The sequence below is a fragment of the Bidens hawaiensis genome, unplaced genomic scaffold (assembly GCF_021521415.1).
Source record: "Bidens hawaiensis isolate Kalapana, Puna unplaced genomic scaffold, B.hawaiensis_p1.1 tig00007860_1, whole genome shotgun sequence".
In the NCBI taxonomy this organism is placed as follows: Eukaryota; Viridiplantae; Streptophyta; class Magnoliopsida; order Asterales; family Asteraceae; genus Bidens; species Bidens hawaiensis.
Genome location: NW_027491547.1, coordinates 351,196 through 357,767, shown reverse-complemented (window position 1 = coordinate 357,767; position 6,572 = coordinate 351,196).

Genomic DNA, 6,572 nt, shown 5'->3' with positions numbered 1-6,572 from the left:
TGCCACAGGAGCAAACACCTCATTGTAATCAATCCCCTCTTGCTGATTAAAACCTTTTACAACCAGCCTCGCCTTGTTCCTGATAATAATCCCTTTCTCATCTCTCTTGCATTTGAAGACCCATTTTGTGCCAATCGCATGCACATTCTTTGGTTTTGCAACCAAGTTCCATACCTCCATCTTCTTAAACTGGGCTAATTCTTCTTGCATGGCTTCGACCCACGAGTTGTCCTTGAGAGCCATTTGATAGTTCTTTGGTTCAATCTGGCTGATGAAGCAGGTGTACCAGCATTCGTTGATTATGCCTGAATCTTTAATGCTTTTATAAACACAGGTGTGCTCATTCAAGCTTTGTCTTGTTTGTACACCGTCGGACAGATCACCTATCACATTCTCCAATGGGTGATTTTTGTGAACTCTCGTAGTCGGAACGCACTGACTTGCAGATTGTCTTCCAGATTCGAAGATAGCTCATCAATGGGTGATTGTTGTTTAGAGTGAAACAGATTGAAAAATTCCTCTTCAGTAGAGGCAGCAGGGGTATCGACAGCATTTGAAGAGGAAGGCTGACATTCATCGTACTTCGGTCGTTGCACATAATTGTCTTCCTCATCAAAAATCATCTTCGAAGCAATTCTTTCATCTACTTCTGCACAATCCAAGTAAGGTATGTTAAAAGATTTAAAAAGTCTATCATAGTCAAAAACCCCAGCGGGTCCCGTGCTTGGTTTTGGTGATTTGTAACTTGTGATATCAGTGTTACACACCACCTCAACCTTGCTGGTCGATGTATTAAAGACACGTCTGTTGGGAGTCCCAACAACATATCCGACTAAAATTCCATCGTCGGCTACTTCACCAAATTTAGAACTTGTCTTTAATATCGAACACGGGGACCCGAATGGTTCTAGACCACTCAAGTTGGGCTTTCTCCCATGCATAAGTTCATAACATGTTTTATTTAATCTTTTAACGGTTAACACTCGATTAAGGATATAACAGGCTGTTGCAACAGCTTCAGCCCATAACACCACAGGAAGTTTTGAATCAGCCAGCATGGTTCTGGCTCCTTCAATTAACATTCTGTTCTTCCTCTCAGCCACTCCATTTTGTTGCGGAGTATACGGAGCGCTGTACTGGTGTTCGATTCCTTTCTGTAAGCAGAAGAGCTCCATCTGATAGTTCTTGAACTCAGTCCCATTGTCACTCCTGATGTATTTAACTCTCTTTCCCATAATGTTCTCAACTTTGGTAATCAAATTTATTACCATCTCAACCGTTTCATCCTTTGACTTCAGGAAATATACCCAAGAGTATCGAGAGAAATCATCAGTGATCACCAAGCAGTACGCTGTTCCCCCTAGACTTTTTACATTCACGGGACCGAAGAGATCCATGTGAAGTAGGTCCAGGGTACTGACTATTGAGTTAACCTTCTTGGTGTGATGGGATTTCTTGTGTTGCTTTCCCTTTTTGCATGATAAGCATTGGTCTTCAAAGTTGAAATTCTTCAAGGGAACACCCAGCACAAGCCCATTCTTGACAATGTAGTTCATTTTCCGAAGATGAATATGCCCCATTCTCCTATACCATAATTCGGACTCCGATTCAGTTGCTTTTGACAGAAGACAAGATTCTTCTGTTGCCATTTCAGTCGACCTCATGTCCATTATATACGTATTCTTTTCTCTTGGAGCCTTCATAACAATCCAATCCTCTGGTATCTTGAAACCAGGATATAGCACGATTGCTTCATTCTTGGTAAAATGTACGGTGTAATCTTTGTCACAGATCTGCGAAACACTCAGCAGATTGTGCTTCAGTTCTTCAACAAAATTTACTTTCTCTAACGTCATCTTTCCGTTAGTCACAGTCCCAATTCCTATGATCCTTCCACCGCTCTCTCCAGCGAAACTCACTCTTCCTCCTTGAACAGGTTTCCATTCGTGTAACAAGTTCTTGTTACCCGTCATGTGCCGGGAACAGCCGCTATCCACAACCCATAGATTGTTTGCAACCCTTTTCAACTGTTCCTGCACGATTAAAGCAGATGATTAAAATCTGGGGACCCAAGACCTATTGGTCTTGGGTCGATACATCCCGTACCTTGGCTGTCCAAAGTTAGTATCAGAATAATTTCTGTAAGTCCTAAAAGGATACCTTCTTGGAGATTGACTATGAGGCCATCCAAACCTTCGTGAATTAAATGAATTATTACTTATGGTTTGGTTGTTAGCAGTGAAAAACTGAGATCTTTTTTTTTTGAAAACCTGAATTAGTCCAATTTCTGAACTTTGATGAGTTTTCAGTTTTACCACTATTGTAGTTACTGTTAGTTCTGTTTTCAGTTTTTGAAGGCCTCACACCTCTGAATCTCTGCTTCAGAGGGCAATCAGCAATTAGGTGTCCTAATTGATTACATCTGAAACAACTCCTGTGCTCAACTTTCTTTTCAATAGTTGTTTTAGATGATGAGGCTGCATTACTGCCCGTTTGTATCACATATGGTGGTACATACGGGTTTAGTGGAGATTTCTTTTCAGTTGTTTTATGTTTATCTCCACTTTTTGGTAACACTGCCTTTTCTTTTGTCTCACTCGACTCGGATGACTTGTCCGAGTTTGATGAGACAGGACTAGGAACAGAAATCTTCACATTAGACACAGGCTTACTCGTTTCGCCTTTACTAACTTCTGGATCTTTAATAGTTACTTTAACCGGAACTGTCTGACTATAATCAACATCAACAGATTTCTGATTACTAGGATCATAAGTGTAATTATGATTGTAAGGTGGTGGAACTTCATGATATCCAATTCCTCCCCTTTTAACTGGGGAACCTTGATCACTAACGAGGTGATCAAGTATAGCGGTGGAATTTCTGAATTTCTCAAGTTTCCTGTTCAGTTCCACCACTTTCACCTGGTGATCAGCTATCTGTTTATCCCTTTCAGCTATTAGTTTGGTTTTCTCTTCTAACACTTCATAGCTAAGATCAATTACTTGAATTTTCTCAGCTAGATTTGCTTTAAGACTTCTAATATCTTTTTCACTAGCTTTTATTTTTACCTTGTAACTATTTTCTCTAGCTTTAGTAAAATGATAATCTTCTTTTAAGGTTTTAAATTGAGCATCCAAACTAACAAACTGATCAGTTATAGTTGTTAATTGTTCAGACAGATTTTCACATTTAGTGCAAGGGAGTTTAGTACTTACCTCGGTGAGCTGGTCTTTCACATCTGCCATGTAAGCTTCATTTTGAGCTTCTGCCATGTAAGCTTCACTTTCGCCAGTCTCTTTCTCAGTATCTGCAGTTTCGATGTTCGCCAAATTGGCCTGTTCGAACACTTCTTCAACATGCAGATTCCAGTTATACTCCCCGTTTTGTCTGGAAATCATGGTTCTATTCTCATTACCACCCCCACTCTGTTGTGTAGACCTGTTTTGACTGCGTTCTACACGTTCATTTGTGCACTCCTTCGCAAAGTGGCCATTCTGTTGATAGTTGTAACACCTGACCTTCGACTTATCGAACCCTGGTCTTTCACCAACAAACATTCTACCTGTCTTTTTCATAAACCTCTTAACCCTTCTCACAATCATCGCCATCTGCCACTGTAGATCCATCTCTTCCAGATCATCAGCATCGATCTGATCATAATTTCATCCAAAGCTGCAGGATCAACAATCTTACCCTGAATGTAATTTTCATACGAGGCAATGAAATATGCATAGAGAGCAAACTGCTGTTCAGCAGATTTAACACACATGGGCATCTTCGTGTAGTTGTTGTTTGAAACACCTGGGGAAAAACTTCCCTTGGTCGCTTGAGGTTTAGAAGCATTTGATCCTCCAGCTACAAAGCACACATCACCATTCATGTTGAGAGATACATGACCTTCATGTGTTGAGTTAGCGCCCGACTCTCCCTTTGAGTAGTAAGCAGACGAATCAGACTTCGAACTTGAACTTGTATTAACCTTTGCACCATACATTCATGGATCTTGAACCTGATCAGTAGGTGTCTCTTTTCGAACCATGTTTAGTTCAAAAGTTCGTAGCTTGTTAACTGCTGTTTCCAGGTCATAGTCGGCAAAGTCTTTGTCTTCTCTCATTAACACAGTTACATCTCCCATTTCGGTGGGAGAGCATCAAGAAGCTTTTCAACGATCTCATCTTCTTTGTAAGTAATGGAATAGTTATTGAGTTCGGTCATCAGATGATAATATCTAGTGATGATATCATCAAGTGATTCATTCTTCAAGTACTTGAAGACCGAGAACTGGGTTTTAAGTAGTTTAATCTTTGAAGCACGAATTCCCACATTACCCTCAAAACGATTTTCAAGCGCTTCCCAAAGCTCTCTAGCAGTTTTATACTTTCTGAAGGTGTGTAGAATCTCTTGTGGAAGAGCCATCGTTATCGCTGCATGAGTTTTGCTTTCAGCCTCATACATTTTCTTTTCTTCTTCTTCCATCTCTTTGTATTTCTTAATCTGATCACGACCCTCATACTCAGCAGTTGGTGGAATGTAACAATCTTTAATGCACACCCACATTTTAGCGTCTTGGTACTTGACATATTGTTCAAACCGATCTTTCCACGCTACATAATCGGTTTTCTTAAGCATCTTCGGTGCCTTTATAGCTAAACCCGCTTCCACTTCCATCTTTACCAGTTCCGTAATATTGATTGAAGACATCTTTCACGAAACACAAAGAAACCAGAAAAAATAAAAATTTTATTTTTAACAGTACTGTAGGTGAAGTTGTGGATAACTTCGCTTAAGTCAGAACTTCGCTGATTCTGAACTTCGCTTCCTTTTTAAATTCGCCTGATTCGGCGAAGTTGTAGATAACTTCACTTGAGATAAGCGAACTTGTGAAGTAGGCGAAGTTATGGGTAACTTCGCTTGAGATAAGCGAACTTGAGAAGGTAGGCGAAGTTGAGGATAACTTCGCTTAACCTTATATCTTCACCGAAACCCTACGAACAGTGACGGAAACTTCGCCTGATGAACACGAAGTTTTTGCAGGTTTGATTTCTGGATTTTACGAGGTTTGTGAAGGTGTAATGAGTTGTTTATGATGGTAGGAGGTGAGTATAACACAAAAACTCGATAAACACGTCCCGCGAATAGTCGAACGGAACGATTTCTATACCCGCGTGATAATCCCGAACCACACAATCACGAGCAAAAGCTCTGATACCAATTGTAGGTTCCCAGCCGGATCTACGCGAGATATCTCGTTCTACGTAGGTGCGGAATCCCTACGTAAGACGTTACGAGCGTAGAAGATGATACGATTAAACACACGTTACAATAAACACAAACACGTTGTATTGCAACCGAAAACACGTGATACAATGATCACTGATTACACAAACTCTCTGACTCGTTACACGTAAACTGAAACTCGTTGAATAATAATGAAAACTTAAGCCGTAACCTAAGTTTATATAATCACGACAACTTCGCCTGGCATGTTCAGGCGAAGTTGTCACTAACTTCGCTTAGTTCACAAGTTCGCCTGTATCAGCGAACTTGTGAGCTAACTTCGCTTACATACAAAAACACAAATATAACAAACTCGATTACAGACACTTGACACTGAACTACTGACATCATGTACCAACAATTTACAATACGTCAGGGACCCAATATGATAAAAATATATAATATATGGATCACAAGTGCAAATTAATAATGATTTTATATTTGTTTTCGGTCTTAAGAAGTGTTTTCTGTCTGCACAGAGGGATTTCGGTCTGGTTTGGTTCTCTGTCCTGGGTTTTCTGTCCAGTCCCACCGAGAACAGGGGTGTTCTAGGTCAACGATGGGAGTTCTTGGTCAACGAACTCAACCGAGAACTCATAGTTTGACCACATGTTTTTGGTCAAACTTAATGAGATATAACCCTTTGAGCTCCCCATAGAAATTCGGGTCGTCTTCTCCATTTGGCCGAAGTCGCCATTAATGACCAAAAACCTGCAAGTACCATTAATATATTCCAACACAGATCATAACCACATCGAACGTCCATCCTAATAAGGTCTAACATATGAACATGAGGCACAATTCAATCAAACACTCGTTACAGTAGACCGAACATGCATTCCCTTTGTTCCTTTACATGTTAGAAAGCGAAGATCCAGAAATTACCTGAACCACAAAAGCAAATTAACCTGATTAGCAAGAATCTTAAGGGTTTTCGGCTGGAGAGAGAAAATTTGGAATTGAAATAAACTATCAATAATGCAAATGGGATCTTTTCTATCTCAAATTCTGATGGGCCGAGAACCCATATGTGGACCAAACCCAAGAAGATATAATTTAACCAGTTTTAAGGATACAAGGGTTGAGAAAGTTTTAAGCCCAACTCAAGCCTGATCCATGGTTTAAAGACGATTTCTTATAGCATCCGTTTCGACGAGAGTAATTAGGAAGTGAAAATAAAATAAAGTAACTGAAATAGAACCAAAAATAACAATTACATCAAAGAAAATCACCCGGTCTTCTTGTAATTTAGCAAAAATTTGGGATCAAATTTCAGTTATTGATAAACAGGTCG